The sequence below is a fragment of the Mesoplodon bidens genome, assembly GCF_964165515.1.
Source record: "Mesoplodon bidens genome assembly, chromosome: 10".
NCBI lineage: Eukaryota > Metazoa > Chordata > Mammalia > Artiodactyla > Ziphiidae > Mesoplodon > Mesoplodon bidens.
Genome location: NC_138172.1, coordinates 67787286 through 67802827, shown reverse-complemented (window position 1 = coordinate 67802827; position 15542 = coordinate 67787286). Strand labels below are relative to the sequence as shown.

The following is a 15542-nucleotide window of genomic DNA, read 5'->3' as shown; positions in this document are numbered from 1 at the left end:
CTAGACATTTCTCCAAAGAAGATATGCAGACTGCCAACAAACACATGAAAGAATGCTCAACATCATTAATCATTAGAGAAATGCAAATCAAAAGTACAATGAGATACCATCTCACACCAGTCAGAATGGCCATCACCAAAAAATCTAGAAACAATAAATGCTGGAGAGGGTGTGGAAAAAAGGGAACACTCTTGCACTGCTGGTGGGAATGTGAATTGGTACAGCCACTATGGAGAACGGTATGGAGGTTCCTTAAAAAACTACAAATAGAACTACCATATGACCCAGCAATCCCACTACTGGGCATATACCCTGAGAAAACCATAATTCAAAAAGAGTCATGTACCAAAATGTTCATTGCAGCTCTATTTACAATAGCCAGGAGATGGAAACAACCTAAGGGTCCATCATCCAATGAATGGATAAAGAAGATGTGGCACATATATACAATGGAATATTACTCAGCCATAAAAAGAAATGAAATTGAGCTTTTTGTAATGAGGTGGATAGACCTAGAGTCTGTCATACAGAGTGAAGTAAGTCAGAAAGAGAAAGACAAATACCGTATGCTAACACATATATATGGAATTTAAGAAAAAAAAATGTCATGAAGAACCTAGGGGTAAAACAGGAATGAAGACACAGACCTACTTGAGAATGGACTTGAGGATATGGGGAGGGGGAAGGGTAAGCTGTGACAAAGGAAGAGAGAGGCATGGACATATATACACTACCAAACGTAAGGTAGATAGATAGTGGGAAGCAGCTGCATAGCAGAGGGAGATCAGCTCGGTGCTTTGTGACCAACTGGAGGGGTGGGATAGGGAGGGTGGGAGGGAGGGAGACGCAAGACGAAAGGGATATGGGAACAGATGTATACGTATAACTGATTCACTTTGTTATAAAGCAGAAACTAATAAAAAATAAATAAAAAATAAAAAAACAAAGAAACAAAACTCTCCAGAAAGTGGGCATAGAGTGAACCTACCTCAACATAATAAAGGCCATATACAACAAACTGACAGCTAACATCATACTCAATGGTGAAAAGCTGAAAGCATTTCTCCTAAGATCAGGAAGAAGACAAAGATGTCCACTCTCGCCACTTTTATACAACACAGTTTTGGAAGTCCTAGCTATGGCAATCAGAAAAGAAAAAGAAATAAAAGGAATTCAAATTGGAAAAGAAGTTAAACTGACTGTTTGCAGATGACTTGATACTACACATAGGAAATCCTGAAGACACTACCAGAAAAGTACTAGAGCTCATCAATGAATCTGGTAAAGTTGCAGGTTACAAAATTATTATGCAGAAATCTTTTGCATTTCTTTACACTAACAACAAAAGATCAGAAAGAGAAATTCAAGAAACAATCCCATTTACCATCGCATTAAAAATAATAAAATACCAAGGAATAAACCTACCTAAGGAGACAAAAGACCTATACTCTGAAAAGTATAAGACGCTGATGAAAGAAAATGAAGACGACACAAACAGATGGAAAGATGTAGCATGTTCTTGGATTGGAAGAATCAATATTGTGAAAATGACGATACTACCACATGGCAATCTACAGATTCAATGCAATCCCTATCAAATTACCAATGGCATTTTTGACAGAATTAGCACAAAAACATCTTAAAATTTGTATGGAGACACAAAAGACCCTGAATAGCCAAAGCAATCTTGAGAATGAAAAACAAAGCTGGAGGAATCAGGCTCCCTTGCTTCAGACTATACTACAAAGCTGTAGTCATCAAAACAGTATGGTACTGACACAAAAACAGAAATATGGATCAACAGAACAGGATAGAAAGCCCAGAAATAAACCCATGCACCTATGATCAATTAATCTACAACAAAGGAGGCAAGACTATACAAGGGTGGAAAGACAGTCTCTTCAATAAATGGTGCTGGGAAAACTGGACAGCTACATTTAAAAAAAAATGAAATTAGAACATTCTTTAACATCATATACAAAAATAAGCTCAAGGTGGATTAAAAACCTAAATGTGAGACTGGATACTATAAAACTCTTAGAGAAAACCATAGGCAGAACACTCTCTGACATAAATTGCAGCAATATCTTTTTCGATCCATCTCCCAGAGTAATGGAAATAAAAACAAAAATAAACAAATAGGACACAGTTAAACTTAAAAGCTTTTGCACAGCAAAGGAAACCATAAACAAAATGAAAAGACAACCAAGAGAATGGGAGAAAATATTTGCAAATGATGTGACCAACAAGGGATTTGTCTCTAAAATTTACAAACAGCTCATGTGGCTTAATATCATGAAAACAAACAACCCAATCTAAAAATGGGTAGAAGGCCTATATAGACATTTCTTCAAAGAAGACATACAGATGGCCAAGAGACACATGAAAAGATGTTCAACGTCACTAATTATTAGAGAAATGCAAATCAAAACTACAATGAGATATCACCTACACCAGTCAAAATGGCTATCATCAGGACTTCCCTGGTGGCACAGTGGTTGAGAATCTGCCTGCCAATGCAGGGAACACAGGTATGAGCCCTGGTCTGGGAAGATCCCACATGCCATGGAGCAACTAGGCCCATGCACCACAACTACTGAGCCTGCACTCTAGAGCCCATGAGCCACAACTACTGAGCCAGTGTGCTGCAACTACTGAAGCCTGCACACCTAGAGCCCGTGCTCTGCAACAAGAGAAGCCACCGCAATGAGAAGCCTGCGCACCAAAATGAAGAGTAGCCCCCACTCGCCGCAAATAGAGAAAAGCCTGCATGCGGCAACAAAGACCCAATGCAGACAAAAATAGATAAATAAATACATAAATAAATAAATTTTTTTAAATGGCTATCATCAAAAAATATATAAACCAGGGCTTCCCTGGTGGCGCAGTCGTTGAGAGTCCGCCTGCCGATGCAGGAGACACGGGTTTGTGCCCCGGTCTGGGAAGATCCCACATGTCACGGAGCAGCTGGGCCCGTGAGCCATGGCTGCTGAGCCTGCACATCCGGAGCCTGTGCCCCGCAACGGGACAGGCCACAACAGTGAGAGGCCCACATACCGCAAAAAAAAAAAAACATAAACCATAAATGCTGGAGAGGTTGTGGAGAGAAGGGAGCCCTCATACACTGCTGGTGGGAATGTAAATTGGTACAGCCACTATGGAGAACAGTATGGAGGTTCCTTAAAAAACTACAAACAGAGCTACCATATGAACCTGCAATCCCACTCCTAGGTGTATATCTGGAGAAAAACATGGTACAAAAGGATACATGCACCCCAATGTTCACTGCAGCACTGTTTACAATAGCCAAGACACAGAAGCAACCTAAATGTCCATTGACAGAGGAACAGATAAAGAAGATGTGGTACATATATACAATGGAATGTTACTAAGCCATTAAAAGAATGAAATAATGCCATTTGCAGCAACATGATGGACCTAGAGACTGTCATACTGAGTGAAGTAAGTCAGACAGAGAAAGACAAATACCACATGATATCACTTATATGCAGAATCTAAAAAGAAATGATATAAAACAGAAACAGACTCACAAACTTAGAGAAGGAACTTATGGTTACTGGGGGGAAGAGTTGGGGGAAGGGATAGTTAGGGAGTTTGGGATTGACATGTACACACTGTTTTATTTAAAAGGGATAACCAACAAGTACCTACTGTATTGCACAGGGAACTCTGCTCAATATTATGTAACAACTTAAATGAGAAAAGAATTTGAAAAAGAATAGATACATGTATAACTGAAACACTTTGCTGTACACCTAAAACTACCACAACACTGTTAATCAACTATACTCCAATATAAAATAAAAAGTTAAAAAAATTTTTTTAAATGAAAAGATATATTGTGCTCATGGATTGGAAGGATTAATATTGTTAAAGTGATGATACTCCTTAAGGCAATCTACAAATTCAATGCAATCCCTATCAAAATATCAATGGCATTTTCATAGAACTATAATAAATAATTCTAAAATCTGTATGGAAACACAAAAGATCCCGAGTGGTCAAAACAATCTTGAGAAAGAATAACAGAGCTGGAGGTATTATGCTCCCTGATTTTAAACTATACTACAAAGAACTACTACAGTAATCAAAACAGTATGGTAATGGCACAAAAAACATAGATCAATGGAACAGAATAGAGAGCCCAGATGAACCCACACTTACAAGGGCAATTAATCTATGACAAAGGAATCAAGAATATACAATGGGGAAAAGAGAGCTTCTTCAATAAATGGTGTTGGGAAACTGGACAGCTACATGTAAAATAATCAGAATCAAACTAGAGGATGTGGAGATAAGGGAACCCTTGTGCACTGTTGGCGGGCATGTAAATTAGTGCAGCCACTATGGAAAACAGTATGGAGTTTCCTCAAAAAATTAAAAATAGAACATACAATCCAGCAATTACACTTCTGGGTATTTTTCCAAAGAAAATAAAAACAATAATTCAAAAAGACACATGTGCTCCCCTATGTTCATTGCAGCATTATTTACAACTGCCAAGATATGGAGCAACATAAGTGTCTATCAATGGATGACTGGATAAAGAAGATGTGGGGTCTGTGTGTGTGTATGGAATATTTTATCAGCCATAAAAAAGAATGAAATCTTGCCATCTACAACAATATGGATGGGCCTAGAGATATTATGCCAAGTGAAATAAGTCAGAGAAAGGCAAATACTGTACGGTTTCATTTACATGTGGAATCTAGAAAACAAAACAGATGAACAAATATAATACAACAGAAACAGAATCATAGATACAGAAACAAAAAGGTGCTTGCCAGAGGGGAGAGGGTGGGGGATGAGTGAAATAGGCGAGAGAAATTAAGAGGTACAAACTTCCAGTTTCAAAATAAATGAGTCATGGGGATGAAATGTACAGTGTGGGGAATATAGTCAATAATAATGTAATGTCTTTGTATGGTGATAGATGGTAACTAGACATCATTTTGTAATTCACAGAAATATCAAATCACTGTGTTGTAGTGTTGTAGGTCAAGTATACTTCAAAAAACAAACTCATAGAAAAAAAAAAATGGAGGCAAGAAGTCAGTAGGCCAGTATATTCAAAGTGCTCAAATTAAAAAGTCAACCAAAAGTCCCCTATCCAGCAAAACTGTCTTTCAAAAGTGAGGGAGAAATTAAGATATTCCTAGATATACAAAAGCTGAAGAAATTTGTGACCACTAAGAGCTGCTCAAGGGAGACCTCCAAGGTGAAATGAAAGGACCCTAGACAGTACTTCAAAGCCATATGGAGAAATGAATATTTCAATAACGGTAAATACATGGGTAATAATAAAAGCTAGTATTATTATAAAAGTGATTTGTAACTGTACTTTTTGTTTTCTACCTGATTTAAGAGACTAATACATCTAAAGAAAAAATAATTAATGTAAAAGTATATTACTGTAACTTTGGTTTGTAACTCCAAATCTTGGTTTCCTACATAATTTAGGAAACATACATTTAAAAGAATGATTACTTATGCATTGGGTACACAATGTATGAAGATGCAATTTTATGACATCAACAAGTGAAATGGTTGGGGATGGAGCTGTAAAGGACCAGTTTTTGTATGTTATGAACCTGCTATAAATTCAAATTAGAATACTATAACTTTATGTTAAATATAATCTCTATGGTAACTGGAAAAAATAGCTATAGAATATACAGAGAAGAAATTTAAACATTTCACTAAAAAAAAAAAACCAACTAAACACGAAAGAAGACAGGAATGTAGTAAATGAAGGACAAAAAAGCTATACGACATATAGGAAACAAAAAAACAAATATCACAATAACAGAAGTCTCTCCCTCTCAGTAATTACTTTAAATGTAAGTGGATTCAACTCTCCATTCAAAAGACAGAGATGGGCAGAATGTATGAATACACATGATCCAAGTATATGCTGCCTACAAGAAACTCACTTGAGATCCAAAAACACAAACATGTTGAAAGTGAAAGAATAAAAAAAAATTCCATACAAATTGTAACAAAAATAGGGCAGGAATGGATATACTAACATCAGACACAATGGACTTTAAATCAGAAAAGGTTACAAAACAAAGAAGGACATTATATATTAATACAAGTTTCAATACAGCAAGAAACTTTAACAATTACAATGTTTAAGCACCTAATGACCAACCATTAAAATATAGGAAGCAAAAAAGGACAGAATTGAAGGGAGAAAGAGACATTTCTACAATAACAGTTGGAGACATCAACACCCCACTTGCAAGAATGGATAGAACAACCAGACAGAAGATAATTAAGGAAACAGAGGACTAGACCTAACAGACATATACAGAGCAACACCCAACAATAACATGATATACATTCTTCTCAAGTACACCTGGGGCATTTTCCAAGACAGAGCATGTGTTAGGCCACAGATTAAGTCTCAATAGATTTTAAAAAGATAAATGTCTTACAAAGTATCTTCTCTGACCACAATAAGATGAAGTTAGAAATCAAGTATAAAGAAAACTGGAAAGTACACAAAACTGTGAAAATTAATACACTTTAAAAAACAGGAGTCAAAACATAAATCACAAGAGATATTAGAAATACCTAAAGATAAATGAAAATAAAACACAGCATACCAAAACTTATGAGACACAGCAAAAGTGGTACTAAGGGGAATTTTTTTTTTTTTTCGGTCGTGCCACACAGCTTGTGGGATCTTAGTTCCCCGACCAGGGATTGAATCAGGCCCTCAGCAGTGAAATCGCTGAGTCCTAATCACTGGACCACATGGGAATTCCCTAAGGGGAAATTTTTTAGCTATAAACACTTATACTAAAAACCAAGAAAGATCTCAAATCAACAACCTAACTTTATAATTTAAGTAACTAGAAAAAAACAAACTAAACCCAAAAGTAGCAGAAGAAAGGAAATAATAAAGATAAGAGTAGATATGAAATGGAGAATAGAAAAATAATACAGAAAATCAATGGAATGATAAGTAGTTCTTTGAAAATATCAAGAAATTTGCAAAACTTTAGCTAGATAGACTAAAAAAGAAAGAAGACTCAAGTTAGTAAAATCAGAAATTAAAGTGGAGAGATTACTACCAATTCTATAGAAATAAGAGACCACAATGAACAATTATATGCCAGCAGATTGGATAACCTAGAATAAATGGATAAATTTCTAGAAACATACAAGCTACCAAGACTGAATCACGAAGAAATTGGAGCAGATCAATTACTAGCAAGGAGATTGAATCAGTAAGCAAAAATCTCCCAATGAAGAAAGGCCCACGACCAGATGGCCTCACTGGTGAATTCTATCAAACATTTAAAGAAAAATTAACATCAATTCTTCTCAAACTCTTCTAAAAAATCAAAGAGGTGGGAAGATTCCCAAACTCACTGTCAAACAAGACAATGGTGCCCACTCTCAGCACTCCTACTCAACACAGTATTGAAAGTCCCATCCAGAGCAGTTAGGCAAGAAAAATAAGTAAAAGGCATCAGAATCAAAAAGAAGGACTTCTCTGGTGGCCCAGTGGCTAGAACTCCACACTCTCAATGCCGGGGGCCTGGGTTCGATCCCTGGTCAGGAAACTAGATCCCACATGCCGCAACTAAGAGTTTGCATGCCAACTAAAAGATCCCACATGCCCCAACTAAAGGATCCTGCATGTGCAACTAAAGATCCTGTGTGCGGCAATGAAGATACCGTATGCTGCCCAGCACAGCACAGCAGAATGAATGAATAGAAGGAAGGAAGGAAGGAAGGAAGGAAGGAAGGGAGGGAAGGAAGGGAGGGAAGGAAGAAAGGAAGGAGGGAAAGGAAGGAGGGAAAGGAAGGGAAGGAAGGGAAGGAAAAGGAAGGAAGGAAGGAAGGAAGAGGTTGGAAACTATAAAAAAAAAAAAAAAGAGTCTCTGCTCCCGCTCTGCCCAACTGATGGATGATGGGGCCTCTGGGTGCCTGGCGTGGCCTGGAGTGGCTGCTGGGTCTCTACTTCCTCTCCTACATCCCCTTCACCCTGCTCGTGGACCTGCAGGCGGTGCTGCCGCGTGATCTCTGAGATCCCCGTGGAACTGAGAAACCTGCGGCAGTGGTAGACTGAGGAGTTCAAAGACCCCCTGCTACAGAACCCCCCGGTGTGGTTTAAGTCCTTCCTGTTTTGGGAACTTGTGTTTCAGCTGCTCTTCTTTCCCATTGCAACATATGCCTTCCTCAAAGAAGGCTGCAGGTGGATCCACACCCCTGCAATCATCTACTCGGTTCACACCATGACAACTCTGATTCTAATCCTCTCCACATTTCTACTCGAGGATTTCTCCAAAGCCAGTTGTTTCAGAGGACAAGGACCTAAGACTTTCCACGAACGACTATTCCTTATATCTGTCTACACGCCCTACTTCCTCATCCCTCTCATACTTCTGCTTTTCATGTTGTGGAACCCCTACTACAAGTCTGAGGAGAAAAGAAAGAAAAAATGAGGAAAAATAACCCTGGGTCCAGTGGAGAGGTGACCACGGGGCAGTTTCCTGTTGGACCCAGTACCAGGAAAATGCTCAGAACCCATATTTTCAGTAGTATTTGAAACACAGCAGCAGCAACACACACGACCAAGACACTGGCAGGAGGCCCATCAAACCCTCACCTTCCAAGGGTACTGGCACAAACAGACCAATCACCTGAGGATGAGCAGAGGTGTGTGGGCTAGGTTATAGGGAAATGGTGCCAAAGGCCTTACTGTGTGCCCAAGTGCCATTGCAGGATTACTAAAGGCAGGACCAGACCAGAAACTAGATAAACTTCCACGCAACACGGCCTACTTGGCATGTTCATGAGTCATGTGACCCACAGTAAACATGTGACTAACCCTTTGACTCATGATTCTCTACAGCATATCACTGGGATGTCTCAGGCCATTTTTAAGTTTGAAGTTATGCCTCTGTAATATTCATTAAAAATTGTTTTCTTGTCCCCACCCCTAGGTGGGGGTGAGCTATTCTGTAAGAGGTTTAAACTTAGTTTTCCTTAAGTTTCAACCTTGGCATGACTTTCAGTCAGAAATGGGTCAAATTGGAAGGTGTATTGTTTCTGTCTTAAACAGGTCATCCAGGAGAAGAGAATTTTTAAAGCCTCCTTGTTTACCCTCTTTCCAAGCCTTAGTCTTCTATTACTTTTTACACACCACCTAACATAAGTTCCTTTACTCTGAGATCTGGTGTCTCAAACCTGAGCTGGAGGTGTGCCTCCTACTGGATAACTTCATCCTACCTAATAGTTTAATAATTCCTTCCTGTCTTGTTCAGTCAAAGGTAGCGGGTGAGGGGAGCTGGGCATGACAGATCCAGTGTGTGCATATAGGGTCTCTTCACGTTAGTATTTGATATTCTGCTAGCTTTCTCTAAATTCATACTCAAGGCCAACTCAAAAAAAAGACTTGTGAACACATGGAAAATGGTAGACGCTGGTCCTGGTTATTAGTTCCCTATTTTTGCCTGTTTAGCTTACAAGCTCTAATGGTCTGATTGTTGGGAGTATCGTCTGACTCGTGTGTCTGGTCAAAATAAAGGTAGGTGCTGACCAAAAAAAAAGGGGTGGGGGGCTTCCCTGGTGGCGCACTGGTTAAGGAGCTGCCTGCCAATGCAGGGGACATGGGTTCAAGCCCTGCTCCGGGAAGATCCCACATGCTGCAGAGCAACTAAGCCTGTATGCCACAACTACTGAGCCTGCACCCTAGAGCCCACGAGCTGCACAACAAGAGAAGCCACTGCAATGAGAAGCCTGCACATCACAATGAAAAGTAGCCCCCGCTCACCACTAGAGAAAGCCCACGTACAGCAGCGAAGACCCAACACAGCCAAAAATAAATTAAATAAAATTTAAAAATTTTAAAAAGCTTTAAAAAATATGCCAAATTTATTTAAAAAAGAAAAGGAAGTAATAAAATTGTCTCTATTTGTAGATGACATAATTTTATATACAGAAAACCCTGAAGACTCCACCAGAAAACTGTTAGAACTAAGAAATAATGTCAGTAAAGTTGCAGGACACAAGATTAACATTAAGAAATCAGTGGTGGGGACTTCCCTGGTGGTGCAGGGGTTAAGAATCCACCTGCCAGTGCAGGGGACAGGGGTTCGAGCTGGTCTGGGAAGATCCCACATGCCTCAAAGCAGCTAAGCCCATGCGCTACAACTACTGAGACTGTGCTCTAGAGCCTGCGAGCCACAACTACTGAACCAACGTGCCACAATTACTGAAGCCTGCACTCCTAGAGCCCATGTTCCACAATAAGTGAAGCCACCACAGTGAGAAGGCTGCGCTCCACAGCGAAGTGTAGTCCCTGCTCGCTGCAACTAGAGAAAGCCCACTCACAGCAACAAAGACCCAATGCAGCCAAAAATAAATAAATAAAAATCAGTGGTGTTTCAGTACCCTAACAACGAATTATCTGAAAAAGAAATCAAGAAAATAGTCCCATTTGCAATAGCATCAAAAACAATAAATACTTGGTAATAAATTTAAGCAAGGAAATGAAAAATCTCTATGCTGAAAACTTTAAGACGTTGAGAAAAGAAACCAAAGAAGACACAAATAAATGGAAAGGCATGCCATGCCTCTGGATTGGAAGAATTAATACTGTTAAAGCCAACTATTCAGTGCAATCTCTATGAAGATTCCAATGGCATTTTTTAACAGAAGTAGAAATAAAAATTCTAAATTTTATATGGAACCACAAAAGACCCCAAAGAGCCAAAACAATCCTGACCAAGAAGAACAAAGCAGGAGGCATCATTCCTGACTTCAAGCTATATTATAAAGCTATAGTCATCAAAACAGTTTGGTGCTGGCATAAAAACAGACACATATACCAATGGAATAGAACTGAGAGCCTATTTATTAGAAAATAAACCTATTCATACATAGTCAACTAGTATTTATTAAGGGAGCCAAGAATACTCAGTGGAGAAGACAGTCTCTTCAATACAACGATGGTGGGAAAATTGAACATTCACGCGTAAAAGAATAAAACTAGACCCCTATCTCATACCACTCACAAAAATTAACTCAAAATGGATTAGAGACTTAAAATTTTAAGACCAAATGACAAATGCTGGAAAGGGTGTAGAGAAAAGGGAACCCTCCTACATTGTTGGTGGGAATGTAAGTTGGTGCAGCCATTATGGAAAACAGGATGGAGGTTCCTCAAAAAAAAATAAAGATAGAATTGCCATATGATCCAGCAATCCTACTCCTGGGCATATATCTGGACAAAACTACAATTCAAAAAGATACGTACACCCCTATGTTCACAGCAGCACTATTCACGATAGTCAAAACATGGAAATAACCTAAATGTCCATTGACAGAGGGATGGATAAAGAAGATGAGGTACCTATGAACAATGGAATACTACTCAGCCATAAAAAAAGAATGAAATAATGCCATTTTCAGCAACATGAATGTAACTAGAGATTATCATACTAAGTGAAGTAAGTCAGAAAGAGAAAGACATACCATATAATATGACTCATATGTGGAATCTAAAATATGACACAAATGAACCTATCTAGGAAACAGAAACAGACTCACAGACATAGAGAACAGACCTGTACTTGCCAAGGGGAAAGGGGGTAAGGGAGGGATGGAGTGGGAGTTTGGGGTTAGCAGATGCAAACTATTATACATAGAATGGATAAACAGCAAGGTCATACTGTATAGCACAGGGGACTATATTTAATATCCTGTGATAAATCATAATGGAAAAGAATATTATAAAGAATGTAGGGACTTCCCCTGTGGTCCAGTGGTAAAGAATTCGCCTTCCAATGCAGGGGATGTGGGTTCAATCCCTGGTTGGGGAACTAAGATCCCACATGCTGTGGGGCAACTAAGCCCACACGTCACAACTAGAGAGAAAACCCACATGCTACAACTAGAAAGAAGCCCGAGCAGTGCAGTGAAGAGCCCACGCACCACAATGAAAAAGATCCCACATGTCTCAACAGAGATCCCACATGCCGCAACTAAGACTTGATACAGCCCCCAAAATTAATTAAATAAATAAATTAAATATTTTTTAAATTAATTTTAAAAAATAAAAAGAATGTATATATATATGTGTGTGTGTAACTGAATCACTTTGCTGTACAGCAGAAATTAACAGAATATTGTAAATCAACTCTACTTCAATTTAAAAAAAGAAAAAGGAATTAATACTTTAAAAAAAGACTTAAATTGTAAGACTGAAAACCATAAAACTCTTAGAAGGGGCTTCCCTGGTGGCGCAGTGGTTGAGAGTCTGCCTGCCAATGCAGGGGACACGGGTTCGAGCCCTGGTCTGGGAAGATCCCACATGCCGTGGAGCGACTAGGCCCATGGCCACAATTACTGAGCCTGCGTGTCTGGAGCCTGTGCTCCACAACAAGAGAGGCCGTGATAGTGAGAGGCCTGTGCACCGCGATGAAGAGTGGTGCCCGCTTGCCACAACTAGAGAAAGCCCATGCACAGAAACGAAGACCCAACACAGCCATAAATAAATAAATACATTAAAAAAAAAAAAACTCTTAGAAGAAAATAGGAAGAAATCTCCTTGACATAGGTCTTGGCAATGATTGTTTGGATGTGACACCTAAAGCAAGTGAAATATATCAAAACAAACAAGTGAAACTACAAACTGAAAAGCTTCTGCACAACAAAAGAAATGATCAACAAAATAAAATGACACTACAGAATCGGAAAAAAATATCTGCAATTCATATATCTGATAAGGGACTAAATCTGAAATACACAAATAACTCACACAACTCAATAGCAAAACCAAAATGAAACAAATACAGTTGACCCTTGAGCAACATGGGCGTTAGGGGCATCAAATCTCCGAGCAGTCAAAAATCCGAGTTTAACTTTATAGTTGGCCCTCCTTCTCCTCAGTTCCACATCCAAGGATTCAACCAACCACAGGTTATGCAGCACTGTATTTACCATTGACAAAAACCCACGCATAAGTGGACATTTATAGTTCAAACCCGTGTTGTTCAAGGGTCATTATAATCCAATTAAAAAATGGACAAAGGACATGAATTAACATTTTTCCAAAGAAGATATAAAAATGGCCAACAGGTATAGGAAAAGGTACACAACATCACTAATCATCAGGGAAATGCAAATCAAAACAACAAGATATCACTTTATACCTGGTAGAATGGCTATCATCAAAAAGACAAAGACAACAAATGCTGGCAAGGATGTGGAGAAAAGGGAACCCTTGTGCACTGCCGGTGGCATGGTAAATTCGTACAGCCATTATGGAAAAAAATATGGAGGTTGCCCAAAAAATTAAAAATAGAAATACTATATGATTCAGCTATACTATTTCTGGGAATATATCCAAAGGAAATGAAATACTATGTCACAGAGATATCTGCACCCCCATGTTCACTGAAGCATTATTTACAATAGCCAAGACATGTATACAACCTAAGTGTCCATCAACAGATGAATGGATAAGGAAGTAGTGTTATATACACAGTGGAATATTATTCAGCCATAAAAAGGAAGGAAATCTTGAGATCTGCAACAACATGGATGGACCTTGAGGGCATTATGCTAAGTGAAATAAGTCAGTCAGAGAAAGACAAATACTGTATATGTGGAATCTTAAAAAAAAAAAAACTCATAGAGAAAAAGATCAGATTTGTGGTTACCAGAGGTTGGGTGTGGGGGAATTGGATGAAAGTGGTCAAAAGGTACAAACTCCCAGTTATAAGATAAATCAGTACTGGGGATGTAATGTACAACTTGATGACTACAGTTAACACTGCTTTATAGTATGTGTGGAAATTTTTAAAAGAGTAGATCATCACAAGGAAAAACCATTTTTTCTTTTTCTTTAAATCTGTATGGATGATGGACATTAAACTTATGGTAATCCTTTCACAAGATGTGACAGTCAGTGCTGTACACTTTAAACTTACATAGTGTTGTATGTCGATTACATTTCAATAAAACTGTATGTCGATTACATTTCAATAAAACTGTCAATTATATTTTCAATAAAAAGTATCTATTTCAATAAAAGAAATAAATAATTTTATTTATTTCTTGAAATAAAATTTCAAGAAAAATTGAGAAAAAGACACTATCCACAGAGTAAAAAGGCAACCCACAGAATGGGAGAAAGTATTTGTAAATCATATATCTGATAAGGAATTAATATCCAGAATATATGGAGAACGCCTAAACTCACCAACAAGAAAATAATTGATTCAAAAATGGATGAAGGACTTGAATAAACATTTCTACATAGATGATACACAAATGGCCAAGAAACACATGAAAATATGCTCAACATCGCTAATCAGAATTAAACGTAAATCAAAACTACAGTGAGATATAACCTTACATCCACTGTGATGGCTACTATCAAATAAACAGAAGACAAGTGTCAGAAAGGATATGGAGAAATTGGAAAACTTGTGCACTATAGGTGGGAATGTAAAAGCTACAACCACTGTGGAAAACCGTGTGGCAGTTCCTCAAAAAATTAGAGGTAGGATTACCATATGATCTAGCAATCCCACTACTGCGTATATACCCAAAAGAACTGAAAGCAGGTTTTTAAGAGATATTTTTACACCCATGTTCACAGCAGCATTACTCACAATAGCTAAAACATGGAAGTAACCCAAGTGTCCATCACTAAATGAATGGATAGGCAAAACACAGTATATGCATATAAAGGAATTTTTTTTTTTTTTTTTGGCTGTGCTGTGCGGCTGGCGGGATCTTACTTCCCCAACCAGGGATTTAACCTGGGCCACCAGCAGTGCAAGTGCAGAGTCCTAACCACTGGACCACCAGAGAATTCCCCATATAATAGAATATTATTCAGCCTTAAAAAGGAAAGAAATTCTGACACATACGACTACGTGGTTGAACCTTGAGGACATTATGCTAAATGAACCAAGCCAGTCACAAAAAGACAAATACTGGGGCTTCCCTGGTGGCGCAGTGGTTGAGAGTCCGCCTGCCAATGCAGGGGACGTGGGTTCGTGCCCCGGTCTGGGAAGATCCCACATGCTGCAGAGCGGCTAGGCCCGTGAGCCATGGCCGCTGAGCCTGCATGTCCGGAGCCTGTGCTCCACAACGGGAGAGGCCACAACAGTGAGAGGCCCGTGTACCACAAAATAATAATAATAATAATAATAATAATAATAATAATGTTTGATATGTGACATATCTAGAGTAGTCAAAATCATAAAGATACAAATTGTATGGTGGTTACCAGGGGTTGGGGCGAGCAGAGAATGGGCAGATGTTGGTTAATGGGCATAAAGTTTCAGATTCGCAAGATGAAAAGATTTATGGGGATGGATGGTAGTGATGGCTGCACTACAATGTGAATGTGTTTAAGACCATTAAACTTTACATGTTAAAATGGGTAAGATGGTAAATTTTACGAGTATTCTAACACAATAAAAGAAATGTGGGACTTCCCTGGTGGCACAGTGGTTAAGAATCCTCCTGCCAATGCAGGGGAC

At 38.7% G+C, this 15542-nt stretch overlaps 1 long non-coding RNA gene and 1 pseudogene across 2 annotated transcripts in view; one reads left to right on the top strand and one right to left on the bottom strand.

The window, feature by feature from the left end:
• Nucleotides 1–15542, bottom strand: part of LOC308623236 — a 133843-nt gene that overhangs the window by 41676 nt on the left and 76625 nt on the right. The gene's annotated exons all lie outside the window — the stretch shown is intronic.
• On the top strand, nt 7677–8636 carry LOC308623875 (sigma intracellular receptor 2-like; annotated as a pseudogene). The gene has a single exon. The product of its transcript is annotated as a sigma intracellular receptor 2-like (transcript).